This window comes from Anabrus simplex, chromosome 13, assembly GCF_040414725.1.
Source record: "Anabrus simplex isolate iqAnaSimp1 chromosome 13, ASM4041472v1, whole genome shotgun sequence".
In the NCBI taxonomy this organism is placed as follows: Eukaryota; Metazoa; Arthropoda; class Insecta; order Orthoptera; family Tettigoniidae; genus Anabrus; species Anabrus simplex.
The window spans coordinates 92,295,803-92,318,608 of record NC_090277.1 but is presented as its reverse complement, the minus strand read 5'-3'; positions in this window follow the sequence as shown (position 1 = coordinate 92,318,608).

The following is a 22,806-nucleotide window of genomic DNA, read 5'->3' as shown; positions in this document are numbered from 1 at the left end:
ACACCTTTTGCATTTACGATGCTTTACTTCTGACGTTAAGATCTAATCTCATGAAGAAAATTTCAATGTGAAATGAATGATCAAATATTATTATTCCCTTACTCATTTCAAATATTTTTCAGTGCTTTACGATTATCGGGTCAATGTTCATTTGGATAACCCCACGGCCAGCTTGCTGGGTACAATTACATAGAAGTACGGCATGATTATCCAAATAAAAATTATTTAGTATTTGAATACACACTAAGAAACTAACAGACACTAAAGAGACTGCCAGAATGACGAATGCGCGCGGCAAGCGGGTGAATTATAACTCAGTGGCCACGACCTTGGCAAGAAAATAAATGTGTACCTCTACTAACCTTCCTCGCATCACATGCAAAGTCTCCACTACTTCCCGTAGCGCTATACAAATCCGTTTGCCGCGACATACGGCGTTTTTTGCGTATATTCGCCAATAATTATGTTAATAATTAAAGAAAATAAACGAAGGAATTAGCAGATAAGATAACAAGGTTTGTACAAACAGTTTTTTAAAAATAATTTCTAGTTCCAGCTTGCTAAAGTGGAATAAATATGTAATGTTTACTGTACAAAGTGGAGGGGGGTGACTGTCCTTCCTCATCCCACCCCCTAGTAGCCGCTCCTGTTTGTAGACACACCAATGATGCAGTAAAGGAAATCTAATAACTTATTAATACATACACGTGTATCATTCCACTCGATAAAAGAGTTAATTGTATGAAACAAGAACTAATACTGTTCGGCGAAATACGTGTGTAGAAGGCATACGTCTGTTTGGAGCTGCTGTTGCATTCCGACCAGGTTGTCCAGTTTGAATAATGTATGTTTATTCATCGCTGCTGAACACACTAGTCATCGTCGATATGCAGATAGCAAGTAGTGCGGCTGTACCATACACCAGCCTAGAAGTATGCGGTGGGAAACGAGATTTACTAACGCAAGGGGTGCATTTGACCGGTAGCGCTGAGTAACATGCTGCGATCGACAGGCTCGTTTTTATCTCTTCATATTCTGACGTAACCTGCCCGCTGGCAATGGTTCCCCTATGAAAATCAGTTGGTAGACATCCCATTCATCACTTGTGCATGCGGGACATTTATAAGTAGAAAGTACGGCGTTCGGAAACCACCTGATATATATATATCTTCTGAAGTCAATTCCTGGATGTGTTAAAGTGGGGTTTCAATGTAATTGTGGATCATAATATATTGTACAAACGGAAAGAACATTATAAATGATAATAAAAGAACATAGGAAAGACAGATTGCAGATCACCATTTTCGAATAATCTAACTGGAATATGACCACGGCTGTAGTTTGGATTCAACAGACACATAGCAGATTGAATTCCTACACTTTAGCAACAAAGTTAATACACAGAATACCTTGGGTGATTATAAAGTTATTACATGCAATAAGGAACAATTTATTATTTATTTCTCTAAAGCTGAGATATGCTAATTTTTAATTTTAATGTTATATTTTTACTTTTTATTTTGTATAATTCTTTATTTTTAATTTTTCTAATCTTTGTAATTCCGCGTTATACTGTTGCTGATAATTAATAACTAACTAACTAACTAACTAACTAACTAACTAAGTAACTAACTAACTAACTAACTAACTAAATATAAATAAATAAATAAATAAATAAATAAATAAATAAATAAATAAATAAATAAATAAATAAATAAATAAATAAATAAGGAAGTCAGTCAGTCAGTCAGTCAGTCAGTCAGTCAGTCAGTAATAACCACGGACCCTAACGTGTATGCAAATCTCATAGCAGAAATGTTGTCTGGTCTACAATATACTTGTTGCTCGCTTCAGTAAGTTTACATTCTAAACTATAAATTCCTACAGTAAGCATGCGCACTGTATGTATGAATCTTGACGATCGTGTAGATTTTTATGCAGTAATAAGTTAGGAAACTTTCTGAAGCGATTGACAAGTATAGTCTACTCCGCAAAAGGATGATGCTATGAGTTTTGCATAATCACTGGGAGTTAGGCCGAACAGAATCCCTAGAACTTGCGTTATCCCCACTGCATTGAGTATAGACGACACCTTCTAATAACCAACTTAATTTGCATTGTAAACTGTCACTGCATAATAATCCGGGGTCCATAACCATGCTTCTTTCCTAAATTTACAAAAACAACTACTGAGGCATGCCTCAACTATAAATAAACAACGTTATTTTGCCACCGGGTATTTTACGCTACACTGTTAACGTGTGATGATTTAATGTCTGTATTACAAGAGAATAACTTGACAAAGCTTCGTATGGAGACAACTTAAATTACCCCGAGGTTGACTTGTCCTCGCTTTCTCCTTGTAGAACGTGCCTTGCTGCAGGCTACTATATAATAGGAACATACAGAGAGTCTGGTAATTTAATCTAATGTACCGGGCTTGTACTTCATTGCAAATGACTTAGCTAACGTGGTAAAAATACGATATCTTTAGGAAATGTTATAAACTCTAACGACAGATTACCAACTTTAACTGTAAAAGTTTTAAACTCATATAATACAAATTGTTATATTTTAATTAAATGTTATTCCTTACTTCCCATTGTTTTGCTTTATCTTGTCTTACTTAACCAAGAAACTTGTTAGCGCATTTTATTTTGATTTTCCCACATAAAACGTTCTTTTAACTTTTATGTGGAATCTTTTGCCCTGGCTCGCAATTTTATTAATTCATTTCTATTCGATCTTTGCCATTATTTCGTTGTTCATGGTATTACAAGTAATTAGTTTCATCTTTATCCGTGGTGAAATTATTACATACAACAAATTCCAACTTGTAGGTTTGAGAAGTTCCAACTATCTACTACTTTAAAATCTGGAGATTTTTCTTAGATTAAAATGACAGTGATTTACTTTAAAAGTCGACACATGTCTTTTTTAACAGAAAACATCTTCAGTTGTGATCCTAATTTACAGAAAAAATGCAGAAAAATACAGGTTACATAAGTAAAACACAATTAACCACTCATATGAGAAACTACTTGTCCTCGACAAGATAAAAGATCTAAATGTCTGAGAAGTTTTTTGGTTTTTCCTTCATTGTCACTATTTGACATCTCTAAACATGTGCGCTCTATCTATAAATCTTGACCAATATGTAAATTTTTATGCAGTAATAGGTTAGGAAGCAAACTTTCTGAAGCGAGTATTGAGTATAGTCTACCCTGCGAAACGATTATGCTGTGAGGTTTGCATAGACATTAGGGGTTCGCCCCATCAGAATCCCTAGAATTTATGTTACCCACGCTGCCTTGAGGAAGATCACCTGGACGTAAGATACCACTTGGAAAATCATCCCAAGTTAAAGGGATCTTAAAATTCCTTGACGAATAATTGACACAGCTTAAATATTTGCATAGCTGTACACTGTTTTCACGCTATTGAACGTAAGTGCATTGTACACATGAGTAGCTTATTTCCAAAATGTATCAAATTAAAAATCAAAATTAAGGTGATTATTGGAAACATACTTGGTGTCTTCAGAAAATCTTAAAGCTAGTTAAAAAAATCCGTTGTGGTTAACTGGAGGATGTTTCGCTCCGCGGAGAGTTGGCATCTCTGAAACGTTCATGCTATGTTCTAAGCTGCTACAGACCATTGCCCGCCCAATTACTGTATCGGTCACGGCTCAGTGAGGTCGTCCGGTCCTTGTGCGGCGCTGATAAGGGTATTACATTATGGGACGGAGAGGAAGTGCGACAGTGATTATTACTCTGCGGGGATGAAATGATTAAGTCTTCACACACAGTACTTGCATCTTACCTGACCTACATCCAATTGTTCTTCGCTACATCACCTGATTCAAACGTAGGATAGCTGTTCGCAGAGGTTGGAACATAGATATAAAGCATGTCATATTTTACACCGTTTTCTTTTATCCACATTTTTTCAAGCTTGAAACTTTCAAATTCTTTAGATTTTTCCAATCGTAAAATTACCAGTGTTTCCCCCAGTATGCCAATGTGCTCATCAATTGTATTACTGCACCTTTCCAACACGCCGAGACACAACACTACTAAATTCTTCGTCTCTTTTCTATTTTGATTTTGCCCTATTTTGGACTTGCTGGTTAGTCCGTTTTTTACCCCAGAACTTCATCATTTCGCTGTAGTTCCTCTTCATCTTCTCTGACCTCATGATCCCGGACTTTTTATTTTGTTTTTTTCCTGGAGCGCCTTGAATTTATCAATTGTAGCTCGAAACATGTGTCTATCACGATTTACACTGACTGACAGAGCAAATGCAACACCAAGAAGGAGTGGTCAGAACTTTATGCCAATTGCAGGGTAGACTGACGTCACTGAGGTATGCTCATGATGTGAAATGCGCCGCTGTGCTGCGCACGTAGCGAATGATAAGTGGGACACGGCGTTGGCGAATGGCCCACTTCGTACCGTGATTTCTCAGCCGACAGTCATTGTAGAACGTGTTGTCGTGTGCCACAGGACACGTGTATAGCTAAGAATGTCAGGCCGCCGTCAACGGAGGCATTTCCAGCAGACAGACGACTTTACGAGGGGTATGGTGATCGGGCTGAGAAGGGCAGGTTGGTCGCTTCGTCAAATCGCAGCCGATACCCATAGGGATGTGTCCACGGTGCAGCGCCTGTGGCGAAGATGGTTGGCGCAGGGACATGTGGCACGTGCGAGGGGTCCAGGCGCAGCCCGAGTGACGTCAGCACGCGAGGATCGGCGCATCCGCCGCCAAGCGGTGGCAGCCCCGCACGCCACGTCAACCGCCATTCTTCAGCATGTGCAAGACACCCTGGCTGTTCCAATATCGACCAGAACAATTTCCCGTCGATTGGTTGAAGGAGGCCTGCACTCCCGGCGTCCGCTCAGAAGACTACCATTGACTCCACAGCATAGACGTGCACGCCTGGCATGGTGCCAGACTAGAGCGACTTGGATGAGGGAATGGCGGAACGTCGTGTTCTCCGATGAGTCACGCTTCTGTTCTGTCAGTGATAGTCACCGCAGACGAGTGTGGCGTCGGCGTGGAGAAAGGTCAAATCCGGCAGTAACTGTGGAGCGCCCTACCGCTAGACAACGCGGCATCATGGTTTGGGGCGCTATTGCGTATGATTCCACGTCACCTCTAGTGCGTATTCAAGGCACGTTAAATTCCCACCGCTACGTGCAGCATGTGCTGCGGCTGGTGGCACTCCCGTACCTTCAGGGGCTGCCCAATGCTCTGTTTCAGCAGGATAATGCCCGCCCACACACTGCTCGCATCTCCCAACAGGCTCTACGAGGTGTACAGATGCTTCCGTGGCCAGCGTACTCTCCGGATCTCTCACCAATCGAACACGTGTGGGATCTCATTGGACGCCGTTTGCAAACTCTGCCCCAGCCTCGTACGGACGACCAACTGTGGCAAATGGTTGACAGAGAATGGAGAACCATCCCTCAGGACACCATCCGTACTCTTATTGACTCTGTACCTCGACGTGTTTCTGCGTGCATCGCCGCTCGCGGTGGTCCTACATCCTACTGAGTCGATGCCGTGCGCATTGTGTAACCTGCATATCGGTTTGAAATGAACATCAATTATTCGTCCGTGCCGTCTCTGTTTTTTCCCCAACTTTCATCCCTTTCGAACCACTGCTTCCTGGTGTTGCATTTGCTCTGTCAGTCAGTGTATTTAGGAAAGATGTCAACTTCCTCAATTAATTTTCTTGTTTCTTCGCCCCATTTAGTAGTTGGTTTTAATTTAATGATGTAGTTAAAGATTTTCTTTGTTAGTTGACTCTCGTTCATTCTTGTGAGGTGCCCATAAAATTTCATTCTCCTCTTACGTATGGTGCCTGTGATCTCCGTCTATCTGTCTGTCTGTCGTCATTTTTCCCATTCCTCCAAGTACCATCATTTCTTTTCTCGTGTCCTAAGATCTTTCACAAGATTTTTCTTTATTTCTTCTCTAGCTTATCCATCTCCCCTTTCTTATTCAGTATGAGATATTATGAACTGTTAAGTACATTTGGTTTTATAACCTTGGTATAGTGTCTCATCATTGCTCTGTGAGACATCGTCCTTTTATGGTATTTATTCTGTACTTATATATATTCTACCTCCACCTTTCTGGCCCTTCGCTTATTTGCTTTCTTTTCAAGCCCATTCGGCTGGATCCATTCACCAAGGTATTTCAATTTACCTGACTAAATTATTATTATTATTATTATTATTATTATTATTAGTAGTAGTAGTAGTAGTAGTAGTAGTAGTAGTAGTAGTAGTCGCTTAAGTGCGGCCAGTATCCAGTAATCGGGAGATAGTGGGTTCGAACCCCACTGTCGGCAGCCCCGAAGATGGTTTTCCGTGGTTTCCCATTTTCACAACAGGCAAATGCCGGGGCTGCACCTTAATTAAGTCCACGGCCGCTTCCTTCCACTTCCTAGCCCTTCCCTATCCCATCGACGCCATAAGACATATGTGTCGGTGCGACGTAAAGCAAATAGCAAAAAAGTAGTAGTAGTAGTAGTAGTAGTAGTAGTAGTAGTAGTAGTAGTAGTAGTAGTAGTAGTAGTAATAGTAGTAGTAGTATCCTTAAATTATACGTGTGCAATCTAGTATATATAGACGGAGAAAGGGCAAGCCCCACATACACGGAAGTGCCTCCCTCCCCGCATGTATCTTTACATAAACCGTACTGAATATGCACTAAGTAGCCAGAAATCACGGGATGGGATGTCCCATTAGAAAATGGGCCGTATACGGTCCCTGAGGGTTGCGGCTAGCTGCGGTGTAGTTGGGCAGTCTATCACAGACACCAGTGTTGTGAAGATGGAAACACGTCGCCAGTCAACCGACTTTGGACGTCGGATGATCATCGGGGCACGGCGCATGGGTTATAGCATCGAGATGATTACACGCGAATTCGGGTTTCTGAGGTCAACAAGGATGGATATTCAATATTGCAGAGAGAATGTTGCTACCCGCGTAAATCGCCGCACGGGATGACCACAGATGTTTAACGAACGGACATAACGTCGCCTCTGCAGAACCAGACTGGGCCCTCGACGGGCTATTGTGAGTCAGATGACTGGCAAGTTGAATGTTGGGAGACAGGAACCCATTTCTACCAGGACTGTGAGGAGGCAACTGTAACGCATAGGCTTCACCAGCCGACGACCAACTCGTGTTCCTTTGCTGACACCTCGACATAGAGCTCAACGACGTCCATGAGCCCGCGAAGATCGGCAATGGACCATAGAACAGTGGCGGCGTGTGGTATGGTCCGATGAATCCCGGTTCCAGATATATCTAGCTGATGGGCGCGTGAGAGTGTGACCTATGCCCTATGAATCCATGGATCCTGCATGTCAACAAGGATGTGTCTCGACTGGAGGTGGCTGAGTTCTGGTCTGGGCGGCGTTCTCATCGTCGCAGTTTAGCCCCATTGTCCAGCTGCAGGGAGCGCTGACAAGTGAACGGTATGTGAATATTCATTCTTGCTGCTTATTGTTTAAAGGGGCCTGGCACCTGAAGTGATCGACCCGTTCTTTCAGACCATCTGCATCCCATTATGGACCTAGAGTACCCTGATGGAGATGCCATGTTTCAACAGCACAATGCGCCATGTCACCGCTCTGTGGTGGCACGCCGGGGGTTAATAGATCACTTCAGTGAAGTTACGACCAAGGATTGGCCATCCATATCACCAGATATTAATCCAATCAAGCATTTATGGGATGCTGACGATGTTGGTTTACCCTCCATGAACCCCGCACCAACTACAACATTGTGGGTAGCAGTGCGAGATGCGTGGGTTCGGAACCCTCCCGAGCGATTCCAACTCCTTGTAGAGTAGATGCCTCGCCGTGTCCCTGCCGTTTTGAGGGCCCGCGGAGGAGGAACTCGTTATTAACATTATATTCAGTGTCTTCCCCTGCCGTTTGGTAACTCAGTGCACTCAGATGTATAGAAAATTTTAAATGTATATATTTAAACCCCAAACACTGCACTGTTAGAATAATAACTATCTTGATTTATGCTATACATATTAAGAGTAAAAAGACACAGTTCTTCATGCCCTCACTCATACACACTCTTTCTGGCTCATACTCATTCACAACCACTCCCACACCCGTATGCCTAAAAATTCACCCAAATTCTCCTTCAATTGCACACATCATTCTTGAAAAACTAATTTATAGAAGTTATATACATATCATATATGGGTTTCTGTTTACAGATATAGTTTCCTTACTGCATGTAAAAAATTGAGGTGGTAGAAGGTTCCAGAGCCGAGCAGACCGTGCGTAAAATTTAAATATGAGGTTGACGAGAGTGGGGGAACAATTGTTTTCATTCCTGACGTGCGGTCCCAGGGCAGGAGATCTGTGATGACGATTGAGAAGTATGCTGAAGGTGAGGAGGTTGGCAGCCATGGTCTATACTAGAAACAGTCCCATATTCGCCTTAGTGGGGGAGAAAAAATACGAAGAAACATTCAACACAGCCGACGGTAGACACCAGACCCTTCCGTCTCCCGAATGCAAAGGTATAATATACCCAGTGTGTTGGGATGGGGCTCGTAACATCTGTTTATTTTGCACGCAGTCATCAGTCAGCTCGTGAGCTTCACTTGCCTGGTGTAGAGCTACGGTTGAACTGTTGCCACACGTCACCAAAGCCTACGCTGTAACTTATGAACTTGAGACACCACTACAAACCCGCTATGTAGGACAATGCAGTGACGGTGCACTAGGGGAGGTATGTACCTAAACTTGTACAAATACCTTCCTTTTCCTGTTATAGTATATCATAAATTAAGCTCCCAGAAGGTAACCATAATTAAATTTGATTGACTGCAAGTTTTAAAAATAATGGACTCCCCAAAAGAGGGTAAGAGAAGTAGAGGGAAATCAAAATGACAACGGTTAAATTCAGTTTTCAATGATTGAATGAGAATAGATATGGAACCAAACGAGGTCACAGAATAGGTCCACATAGAGGAATGTGGAAATTCCCAGATGACTGAGCGAGTTGGCCGTGAGGTTAGGGCCGCGCAGTTGCGACCACGCATTCGGGAGGTAGTGGGTTCGGACCTCAATGGCCGCAGCGCTGAAGATGGTTTTACGTGGTTTGCCACTTTCGCCTCATGTAAATGCTGGGGTTTCCCACTTCTAGAACTGTCCTATCCCATCGCCACCATAATAGTTATCTGTGTCGATGCGACCAAAACAGATTGTAAAAAAGGATGGATTGATTGATTGATTGATTGATTGATTGATTGATTGATTGATTGATTGACTGATTGATTGATTGATTGATTGATTGATTGATTGATTGATTGATTGATTGATTGATTGATTGATTGATTGATTGATTGATTGATTGATTGATTGATTGATTGATTGATTGATTGATTGATTGATTGATTGATTGATTGATTGATTGATTGATTGATTGATTGATTGATTGATTGATTGATTGATTGATTGATTGATTGATTGATTGATTGATATAGTTTTTGACATGTTACGACATTGTCGCCTAATCTTCTGCCTTACCCACAATTCTTATTAGATTTGATAATGTATCACGTCCTTCGGCAAGTTTCGAACATCCAAAGGGTTCAAAGTTGCCACGTATCTCTCGCTACGCCGTAAAAATGTTTTCTGGGCAACAGAGAAAACCGTAAAGTAATCCATCCAGCGACCGTCGAGTATTAACCGAACATAGATTCATACATACATACGAGGGCTGATCAACAAAGACTGAGACTGATTGATTTTCACAGATGTTTATTACTCCATTTCGGTGTTTACATGATCTTTTCAAAGTAGTCCCCTCCTACTTCAATGCACTTTTTACAGCGTCTCAGCCAGTTATTAAACACATGCTGCAGACTGTTCTTTGCCAGATCCTTGAGAATCGTCTCACTTTTCTTGAGCATACTTCAGAGTTCCCTAGTCGAATGCCCCTAAGCTTTGCCTTTAGTGATGGAAATAATAAAATCACAGGGTGCAAGATCAGGGCTATAAGGTGCATGTGGTACACCGGTAATGTTGAATCGAGCCAGAAACTGCATGACTTGATTTGCGACGTGAGGCCTTGCATTGTCATGATGAAGTCGCCAAACAGTCCGAGAAAGCTCTGGCCGTTTCTTTGCAATGTGCTTTCTCAGTATAGCCAACACTGACGTGTACTATGCTGCTGTAACAGTAGTGTGAGGGGGGAAATGAGCGCTGGTAAATCATTCCATTACAGTCAAAAAATGTGACTTGCATCACTTTCCCTGCAGATGGAATAACTTTAGCCTTTTTTTTGGTGTTGAGAACCTGGAGATTTCCACACTCTGCTGGCTTGTTTTCTTTCAGGATCATAATGATGCAGCCATGACTCATCACCGGTGGTAACCAATTTCAAAAACGCATCCCCTCCATAAGCAATGAGACACAGCACCTCACGGCTTGTCTCCATTCGCACAGCCTTTTTTTTCTGGAGTCGACAGACGGGCACAAACTCAGGTCATATGGAGATGATCGTGCATAAAGACACTGCTATATGAAATTCTCAACACTTCACTGAGGTTACGTAATGTTATCCGTCAATCCTCACGGACAATCACAGCAGAAGCCGAAACACCACGCCCACCTTGCTTAACACATACAAGTCAGCCTTCTTTGATGTCCTTGAACGACCTATACACTGTTCCACGAGGTAGTGTATCTTCGCCGTTCGCTTGCTTCAGCTTTTCGTAAGCTTCAATGGCTGCATGGTTTTGAACGAAAACAGAATTTGATTGCGCTGTACTGCTCGTCTCGCGTCACCTCCATTGTCTGGTATGCGAAATGCACGTAGCGTCTACACAATAGAGCATTACTACCAACCTACCGAAACGAGAGTGCTGCCACCTATGGATATTGTACGTAAGAACCCACTCTTTATTTGTGTTATAGATTGGAAACTATCACGGAAGCTATAGGAAAAAATTAGTTTCAGTCTTCGTTGATCAGCATACGTACATACTTACATACAAGCAGACGTTGAGAATTTTATAGAGTAGAGAAATCTTAAAATGTTCATGAAACATTAAAGACACTCATTTCTTATTAGAACATGACTCTTGCTCTCTATGAACTGCTCAAATCTCCTTGGTTTATAAATTGTAACATTCATTTTCTTCCTTTCAGGTAACATGCAGAGAAACTGCGTCTTTCTGAGGTGAAGGAGGACATAAACTAGGTAAGACACCTGCGTTACTGATAATTATTTACTTATGGAAATAAGATAGGGATAATATGTGGACATAATTCACCCAGGTTCTGTTGTGTTTTTTTCTGAAAAGAAGTTTTATGGGTGTTTGTAACTACCTCATATCTCACATGTCATGGGACGTGGCATAAAAACATTTTGTTGTTGGAAAATGTAGTTATCAAGGCATGCACACACAATGTTGCAGATTCCATGGGTAACACTTTGGATTGATGAATGTGTTTCGGGTGAGCTCAACTTGTATTTAAGTTCATCCACGATAATTGTCCTATATATTATGTTTTAGAGAATATATGACTATCTTTAATCTTTCTTCACAAGACGTTTAAGGATATATAAGACAATCCACGATCTTTGTCCAAAAGGCGTGAGATATAAAACTAACTAACCATATTTGTCCACAATATGTTTAAGGGTATATAAGACAATCCATGATCTTTGTCCAGAAGATGAGAGACATAAGATAAAGCAATCATATTTTTACACAGGATGTTTCTTGATCTTCACAACTCGTGCTATCTCTCCTGACGTATAACTGTTTTTTCTTCATGGATGTTGTCAGTTCTCTTAATGCACTTGAGCGGTTATCTGCGTCTGCAACGTTTTTCACCCTAGGAAATAGCGTTCGAAGGAAAGCTGCATTTTGGCACGTGTGGTGATGAAGGTATCGTTCAGAATGTGTAGGTTTCCTGTACATCGCATGGTCTAGTGTACTACCATTCTTTTTGCATACTAGCACGTCAAGGAAAGGTAATTTACCTTCATTTTCTACTTCCATCATAAACTTGACCTTACTGTTAATGGAACATGCATAACACCACCATGGAACAGCGCAGCGGGACGCGCTCACGAAACCGTCGACAGAGGGCGGTGAATTACAGCACGACGATCCTTGGACCTATTACTGGGGTAGGCCGTGGATAGTACGCCCATAACTTCCATGTTTCTTTGAATTTATTTGCTCACTGTCGGAAGCAGAATTCAACTTGCCCTGATGATGGCCAATGCAATTTGGCTGAAAGCTTGGCTTCATTAAATAAACATAGTGGCTTTAATCCAGTATTCATTTGTTTGTTTGCGTTATTTTCAAGTGGTTAATTTTTTCTTTAATTTTCATTTGATTTTTTAAACAACCAATGAAGCTAGCTCAATAATTCCAGTAATACTCTTCTTCTCTACAAAATATATATGCATGCAAAATTTAATGTTAATATCTTAAAAACTTTCAGAGTTATCTGGTAAACGGTTCGGATAAACAAATTTGACGGGAAACGAACAGCAAACTTGCCTATAAAGAGCTTGCTTGGGTGACAGGACTTCACGTTTTCGGTCATAACTCCGAAAGTATTGGAGGTATTAACAAAACGTCTGCACTGTTATAAAAAGGAAAGTTCAATTCTAAATTTAAAAAATTAATGTTAAAACATCGCATTTTTGGTTGGTGAAAGGTGTCGGTAAATTTCCACACCACAAAATTATAATAATAATTTAAAATTATGTAAAATAAAAAACAATTAAATTTAGGATAAAATCATAATAAAACATCTTGTACAGTTCCAAAATTGTTGACGTAATAGGAAATGACATAACGGAAAAATTACCGATATAATATTCTCTTTAGTAACCTCCTGCATATTTTATAAGATAATTTTAATAAGAAGATAATAATAATGGGAGAACTAAAAGTAAGACGCCTAAAATTAAAATCAGCATGTAAGTTCCAAGCCAGAGCGCGGGGGTGGCATGGCGGTAGTTCAACGAACAGATTAGCCAGCTGGACTCACGCCATCGACAGATTACTAGTATTGCAACAAGTCGCATTCTATGCTAGAGTAGAGTAGCGAAAAGTGAGAACCTCACTGAGATAGTTCCATTTCATTTTTTACGTATTTAAACAGAAATAAACATAAATGTTTATACATTTCTAAACATTATGAGTGCAATTTGTCAGGATCTGATGATGCTCTTTCAAGGACGAAACATGTCATTCTATTTAATCTTGCTTCCTTTTCAGGTAGTTTGTAAGTTATTAAAATTCAAAATTAGTTTCAGCAGACTGAAGAACTAAAGAAGTTTTACATTTTGAAGCATCCAAAATTCTGAGTTCTAATTATGTTGGTGTGTTGAGGTTTTTAAACCAGTGAAATACCAGTGTTGCTTCAGGAAGGAGTGAGTTAGTATAAGAATAAGACTACAATACATTTCACGCCATTCATTAGCGCCAGCTAACTGCATCAGCAACATTGTACTCGCACAACATACTCATTAATCATTAAGGAAGTTCACAGAAAGTTTATGGCTACTTCATATAGTGTTTCTATTTTGTCCTCACTCCATAAATTTCACGCTTAATTATTGTTGACATCGAGGTGTGTAAGTTAATTAGCGGAACTTCCCATGTTCACGTAACATATGTTGTTTTGAGTTTGTATGACAAGAGCGCAAGTGTCTGCCTAGTTGATCCTGGTAACCTCCTGTTCTTGTAATACCAACAAACCCTGCTGGATAATTTATTTGTATACTTTAATTATTAATTTATGCATGTATGTATTTATTTATATCATAGATCGTAGGATAACGCTGTGATAAAAAATTAGGGAGTACCCCTAGGAGAAAATCTTTCCCCCTTATTTTTATCATATATTCGTGTCTTCCACTAAATAACAACTAAATAACTAGTAACCGCTCTCAGTTCGTACCTGCACATGAAAATTACTTGTGATAACACAATAATTAGTATTCCTACCCTACTCATTGAATCTCCACGATATATTGAAGGATATATCGCCACACTTATTTTCCTTCAACCTTTATTCATTTTTCGATATCATTATATATTATTAGTATTTATTTCCTGGTGGAATGAGTATTTGCTTAACATGTGTTCCTCAAGGATCTAACTTTTGCCCTTGATTATTCATAATGTATCCAGCTTATTGATATTCATTTGAACGAAATTTTTGTGAGTGACTCGACATTTGTTGTTAACGTTTATATTATGGTACTGGGTGCTGGTAACTTTCAGCAGGAAATACTACCTACGAGAACGTAGCTAACAATTTCTAATCCTGTACATAAATTTATGAAATTCTTAACAATCACTCACCTTAGATCTGATTTTACGGCTGTCTTCCAGATGTCAGATGCCTAGGGTTTTCTTAAATTATTTCAAAGAACTTGAGAATTTATCGAAAATATCTCTGAGTAAATTATTACAATCCATAATTCCTCTTTCTACCAAGGAATACCTGCATCAATCTGTGCTAATGAACAACAAGTTTTTTCATATTGTGATATTTTCTGCTTTTAGAAGCTTCATTCAATCTTGTTCGTCTACTGAGGTCATTCGACATCATTTCTTCACTGACAGCTCGGAGCATACCACTTAGTCGAGCAGCTCATCTCCTTAGTCCCAAAACCTCCCAGCCGAAAGTTTATAGGACTACTCTTGTTGTTTTCCATGTGAGGCTCGCAAACACTGGAACCATACTCTAATTTGTATCTTCCCAGTGATGTACATATTTTCTCGTTTACATGATTACTACAAGCTCTGGAGACTCTCATAACCATATCAAGAGATATGTAAAAAAATCTCGTTAAACCTCTTGGAGCCAGGAGTCGATCTGGTTGGCCGCTCACCATAAGCTGGAAGAGGCCAGAGCTCCGCCTCCACTCTACTACTGTAAAGTGCCACATATATCTACCAGTGTATGCCAAATACCGGCAAGAAATTTTATACATATCGACTACACAGAATAAATACTGATTTCAAGTGATATAAAGAATCAAAAACGTTTTATTGTTTATATTATTTATATTATTATATTATTATTATATATTATATTATAACATTTTCATACATTCTGCCTCGATATCTACCTTGAAAAAATCATTTAAGATACAAGATAATATACGTAATGATATATAATGTATTTCTAAATACAATTCTATATAATAATTAGTTTGAACGAGAAAGAGAAAAATTAAAAAATGAAGTTCAAACATATGTCACTAGTATTTTACTCACCGACGAAATACGGGTGTATATAGCGATGTATGGCAAATACTGACAAGAAATTTTCTACGTGCGGAAAATATAGTACAAAAATTATATAGAATTATTAAAAAATAAAAAATGGTATTTTATATTATAGTTTTATTTCCCGAAAAGACCTTTTCTCGTTTTCGGTTCTAGTATCTACTTGAAAAATACATTTACAGTACAGAAGAATATACGTAATTAAAATATATATGGGGCTAAAGCTCTGATTTGCTTTGGAATACCAAGCAACCGCTGCTTAGTTCGAAGACCTATAGTTTACGAGGTGGCGCATGGTCAGCAATACGCTCTCGGTCATTATTCTTGGATTTTTAGACCGAGGTCGCCCTCTCACCCTCAGATATCTCCTCAGTTGCAATTAATTAGGGTCACTTAGTTTGTGTGGAGCTTGAACCAACCCTCAGGCCCAGGTAAAAATTATTGATCTGGCCGGGAATCGAACCCATGACCTCCGGTTGAGAGGCAGGCACGCTACACCTGGCCCGCGGGTACCGGCATTTACGTAACGATAGAGGACTATAAGGTTTAAGAGAGACAAAGTGAAAAGTAAATTGAAGTATAATATGGGCGGATAATCAGATGGAGGGGCTGGTTTAGGTCCAAGAAGTTCCTTAAAAAAGGAGACAGGAGGTTGAGGAATGGGTTCTAGTTCATTGGAAGAAATTTCCACAAAAGGTTCTCCAGAAACATTATCATCATCATTATCATCTTCGTTATCACTAGTTTCATCTACCATCATATTTACAGTATCTTTAGAGCCGTTAGAAACAAATACACGTCTCTTCTTTAGCTGCGGTGATTCCGGGGGGCGTGTCCGGCATAATTTCGTCACCACTCTCTGAACTAAATTCACTATCGCTATCCGAAAAACCATCCGCGTTGACTTCGCATCGTTCCAAATTTATCGTCATCAATACGTGCTGAAAAAATATCACGTGAACCACTTGCCATTTTGCTGTCACAAATCTACTCACTGCAAGAAAAAAGGTCTTACTGACCGGGTAGCGGTATTTTTTTTTGCTAGTTGCTTTACGTCGCACCGACACATATAGGTCTCATGGCGATGATGGTTTCGGAAACGGCTAGGAGTGGGAAGAAAGCGGCCATGGCCTTAATTAAGGTACAGCCCCAGAATTCGCCTGGTGTGAAAACTGGAAACCACGCAAAACCATCTTCAGGGCTGCCAATAGTGGGGTTCGAACCCACTATCTCTCGGATGCAAGCTCACAGCTGCACGCCCCTAACCGCACGGCCAACTCGCTGCGGCATTTGTAAACACTGGAAACACACTTTTGAAAGCTATAACACCCTCTTAGAACTGCCAAAGCAAGGTCCGGCACACAATAACTTGCAGCTCCATACTATAGTTTGTCACAAATGAATGCACGTCACCACTATAGGTTCCCTCAAATTTATTTATATCACAGATTTTAAGCCGGCCGATGTAATTGGCTCTGGCAACTTTCGACTGGACTTACCTGATCGGCTTAGGCAATTTAAAGGGCGGGTGCTCGCTCGCACTACCGCCTGGCACCAAGAGGGTTAATATTATTACCCCACCTAGAACCTAACACTGTCTTCTTCAACACAGTAATTGCAACTGAGAGGTCTTCTCCTCTTGGGGAAATGTACAACCTGTCTTTTCACTCTCTTGGTGAGAAGCTACCGGCGCCAGAATACGAGGCTTAACGGTCATCGTTAAGGTCTTCAGTTCAGAGAGTCCCCGGTTCGATTCATGGCCGGGTCGGGGAATTTAATTGTAGCTGATTAACTCTTCCAGTACATCGACTATGTGTTTATGTCCATCCAAATGCTCTCCTGTTCCTAACATAAAACACACCATACTACTAGCCACAACAGAAACACGCAATAATGAGAACACCCCTTCTCAGGGGTGAGACTAAGCGATATAGGAAGAAGTGAGAAGCTACCGGCAATTTCATTGGACTATCGAGTAAATAACCTGTGAAGACTTTCAGTGAATATCAGCGCCTTTATTTAGCTGCACTTCATGCACAGCCTGCGAAACTGTTCGAAATAGCGCCACCCAGTTTTTTTTTTTTTTTTTTTGCTATTTGCTTTACGTCGCACTGACACAGATAGGTCTTATGGCGACAATGGGATAGGAAAGTCCTAGGAGTTGGAAGGAAGCGGCCATGGCGTTAATTAAGGTACAGCCCCGGCATTTGCCTGGTGTGAAAATGGGAAACAACGGAAAACCATCTTCAAGGCTGCCGACAGTGGGACTCGAACCCACTATCTCCCGATTACTGGATACTGGCCGCACTTAAGCGACTGCAGCTATCGAGCTCGATCGTCACCCAGTTTCGACCAACATCAAGAAATAAAAAAACCTAATTGATAAAGTACGAGTGGCGTTCCTTCGGTTGAAGAAAATATTATGTAATCTGAACTTAACCCTTCACATTAGAACCTAAGTCCCTAAGTCTTGGGGAGGCATGACACTCATGGCCGTGGTAAATAAACAATTAAATGCATTTGAGCTCTGGTGTTATCGTCTTATACTCAGAATATCATTGGTTGTATCACGTAACGAAGTGCGTGGTTTTGAAGCGCATGATAAAACAATTATATGTAACGAAGACTATCAATGAAAGGAAGACAGCATATTTCGGCGAAGTAATTGGAAGAAGTGGCTTTGGGCGACGATGCTTTTCCTTGTTGGGAAAACCCCCACCAGTGGTCGAATTAATCATCATACGGCTTATTTCGAGCAGCTGTAAGTAGGGAGGCCTGGGCGAGATTGACCACCAACATCCGTTGAGAATATTGCACTTCCAGAACAAGAAGAACTTTGGACAACGCCGCAGAACGTTCTGGTGTATCCGGTCGAACAACTCAGGCATCTTCCTAGCAATGTAACAAACAATGAGGATTCTAGCTAGGACTCTTTCCTTAATTCCTCAAGAAAAAATATAGTGGAATCCGGTCAGGCGAACGAGGTGGCCATAAAACAGCGTCACTTCTTCCTGTCTTCCAGGAACGTGTGATCAAAGTACTTTCATGAAGAGGGAGCATGATTTTGAACCCACATGCGTTGACAAACCTGCAATTTAACAGAAAAAGCGTTGGCGTTTAAGATGCGGCTTAGGCGATTCCGAAGAGTGTTGCCCATCTCAAATCGATCCATTCCCTTCTCCAGCATCCCCGAATGTCTATAGAAGGGAATATCTGATGTAATATTCTAGAGTCCTCTCTCTTCCGTGGATTTGTTTCGTCACGAATTATTCATCCTTCTGATTTGAATTTTACTACCGCTCGGCTGTATACAAAATGTCTACCAGCTTATATTTTATGACTGTCCCCTGCCAAGTCCCACGTACAAACACATACGCAGCAAGGATGAGAGAGAAAAGGAAAGAATTTTTGTCTCCATCATTTGTGTTTCCTTTCACGTCCGCCTGTCACACCATTAGTTCAGCATCTTGCTGAAATATCCAAGAGGTCGCTCGTATATTGGGAAGTTGTAAATAATAACAAAAGTATAATGTATATGCAGTTCAATTTTCCATGGTAGAACCTACCTTGAAACGTTGGTGACATAATCAATGTGCTACGAAAAGTCTGCATGAAAATGAATTAGCTAACTCTCCAGCTAACTCCAGATGATAACGCGGCACAGTTCGATGTCCCTGGCAAATTACCGAGCTGTCCGATTTTATTATTGACCTGCACTGAGTTTCTGCTCGCCACTCCACTGCTGGCTTGCCCAAAGTGGGGACTGTCCAATCCAACCTGTCTCCATTAGCATTACTTTCTTATTGATTGTACGTTTGCTGGTGCTATTACTTAATGGATGTAGTATATTTCCATATGTCTCCGAGTACAAATCACAAAATGATTTAGTGAAATTTAGGGATGGAACAGTAAGCACTAAAGAATACACCTATATTGTACGTCATACTCTCTTGATTGCTATTTTATTTCTTCTTCTTCTCCTTGCTTTCCTGCCTTCTAAGGACCACATTACAGTTTCAATTATTCCTCCTTAGTTGTTCTTTCCTTTCCTTCCAGTATTATTTCATTGTTTCACTCTGCTCCTTTTTCCTGCCTTCAGTCCACTTTGTGCCTCTTTTCTTTCCTCCCTTGGAATCCTTCCATTTGTAAGACTTTCTTCCTAAAAATCTTTCTTTCCAATAATTATCCTTCTCGTATGTTGTTCCTTTCTAGGTCTTTCTTGACTGCTTGAATCCAGGTGGTGGTTGATTTCTTTCCCCAAATGTACCCGAAGATTCGTTCAATACAGACAAATTATCAAGAGGTTGAAACAGGACTATGCCTTCTTCCAGAAGGTAAGAAACCTTGTGTGGAATAAGGAAGCGCGAATAAAGTGTGTAGAAAATATGTTCAAAATTTTGACTTACGTAGAATTCAAGTCAAGGATATGCAATACCTACGAAGTATGATAAAAAAAAAGACAGGGTGAGAAACGAAGATGTTAGAAATGCAGTCGGATAGAAAATCCAAATGAGAGAATTGATAGGAATAAACTAAGATGGTTTGGACATGTAAAGAGGAATGATGAGGAAAGAATACCAGAACAGATGTTGGAGATCAAGTTCGAAGCAAAGAGAGCGAGTGGGAGACCTATAACAAAGTGGATTGATTCATTAAAGAGGAGAGCAAGAAGAGGAAGGAAAAAATGATGGAAAAGGATTGTGGAGGGAGAGAGGAAGGTGAAGAAGTGGCATAAATGCCCCGAAACGGCAGGAGCTGGATCAAGGAAAAAGAAGGAGGAGGATGGTGATGAAAACAAACAAATTAACAAGTTAAACACTTATAAAATGATTTCTAAACTTACAAACTTCAAACTTGGTACCAGAGAAGGTGATGACTTCACGATCCCTAGAAACATAGAAAATTCTCAAAATACCCTGAGGGGGCCTCGCTGGGAGTCTCAAATTTGAGGCTCTGCATAAGAACGCAGTCGGATATATTTATCCAAAACGATAACCTATAGGTTTAATGGGCTTAAAAGGTTCCTGAAAGTCCCAATTTTAACCCCTCCTCCTAATCAAGATGGTGTCACAATCTGCCAGACTACCTATAAAATTGAAATTCCTTTCAGCCTGTAACTGAGTGAGAAATTACGCGATGTTTAAATTTTTCATTTTTACCCCCGAAAATTATCGAAATATGGAGGCAGTTTTAATGCCGGTTCAGATCTTCCTTTCATGGTATTTAGTGGATAAACGGTAATTCGTACCACAAAACGGATGGCAAAATAGCAGCTCAATTTGGAGTGATCTACAACATTGGTCCTATGACATTTTTTCGTACCTCTATCCCTTATACCTCAAATTTGGCTCTATTTCTGGATTGTACGTAAATTTTGCACTTTTTTCACGTATATTCTATGGTTTGAATCGCTTATATTAAAGATACTGTAGGATAATAATATTCTGCAGAACATTGGCCTTACCAATATTTCACTTTTTTGAAAGTTCTTACTCAATCTTACCCATAAATAGATGAGATACGAGAAAATATCATAGGATCTACCATTTAGACCCCCAAATGTGGCATCTTATCGTACAATCCGTTTGTCGATATGATGTACCGTTTACCAGCAGTTAAACTTTAAATGGAGGTGAACATGCGTATACATTCTTATGTTGATCTATATTTATTCATTGAAGTGGATTTGTAACGATATACAAATGGTGTGTGCCATTGTAATTAATACATTACAAATCGTTAATGACTATCAGCAGGAGGGCGTCTGCTATTGTAATCAGTACTCCCCACATCGACTTTTACTGTCAGTAGAAATGGAGTCCTTCTCCAACTCCTGTGTACAATTGTAATGAATTATTTCCTTCTCGATTTGACTGGCACCAAGGTGAGGGAACATGGAATTTTTTTCAAAACTCCTTTACCTGATTGTGTTTGGCACTAGGAAAGGGTGCCCGCCATTATAAAAATCACCCATCTAAAATGTGACTGACGTTAGGCATAGTGGCCTGCTATTATAATGGAAACTCACCAACTCAGTGTGACTGGCATTAGAAAAATGAGCCTGTGATTATAATGATAACAGTACAACTCAATTTTAACTGGCAGTAGAGAAGCTGCCTCCCATTATATTAAAAATCCTCAGCTGTTATCAGTCTGGAAGCAGGAAATGGGGTCTGCAATTGCAACGTAACTCCCCAAATCGATTGAGACGACGCAGTAGGTAATGGGGCCTGTCATTATAGTGAAAATTCCCACCTCAATTTTGAATGGCAGTAGGCAAATTGACCTGCCGTTATCATTACAACTCCACAACTCGCACATCATATTGGAAACAACGTATGTGGGCCTCCCTATACTGCTTCTCGAATAACAATATGCGACATAGAATTTCAAAAATCTTATTCACTGCATGTACAGATCGATATCCGTATACAATGTAGAATACCGTATTGAAGCACGGGTACATTTCATGATAAAAATAATAAAACTCAACCTGCACGGTTGCTAGGCAACACTACTTGGCCATCCATCCATACCTTACATCACAGTCTACGTAGTTCCTACGTTATACTTGAACCACAGCGGATGAGAATAAGTTTTCGAACTTTCCACGCATTAATTTTGTTCTTATAATGTCCTTCAAGTACCTGGAGGAAGAATACCACACCCTGTTCTGAAATTGGGAGATGATTAGACTGATGTTGGAGGAATGGTATCTGAATTTTTAATGAACTTCTTTCGGAAATATTTTGGAACTAGGACAAATTTCCGCTAACATTCTCAGGGACTCTTACCAAATTGCCAGTCACCTTTTATACACTAGCAAAAATTACAAACGAAACACTTATTATATTCGGGGAAAACTGCCTCTTTAGGGTAATATTGAAGAAAGAAAGTGAATCAATAAATAATAGATATTTCAAATCAAAATATTATGTAAGAATTGTTTTTAAAAATGATACTGAAGTTGTATCTTCATGGTAACTCTTATGAAAGGGCTGCTATCTTTTCTTCTCTCTCTCTATCTCTATCTCCATCTCTTTCTCGAACTGTGATCTTTATTACAGATTTCCTCCCCGTTTATCACATACCCAACATCACACCAATATACAAGAATAGTTGGAAATAACGTGAGCCTGGTAAGCGAGCGCTGGTAGGTTGACCATACTGAGAAATATTTGAAAAGAATAATTCGATATCCCACACTATTGTCATTTATCACCTGCTGAAGTTAGCCAATCAGATCGCTTCGCGGATGAATTCAAATGGCCTTTGCAAGGTGGTGTTACTAAATCTGCTTTGACAAAGGTAATTAATTGTACATCATGGATTATATCATCTTTATATTCAGTCTATTTGATCTCATCTAAAATGTTATGCTAAGCTGTACTGAGTGAATGATACTATTTATACTACTTGTATTATTATGCTTCTGTGGTGTTGTGTTGTACTGCAATGTGATTCATATTTTACCATCCCGAATTT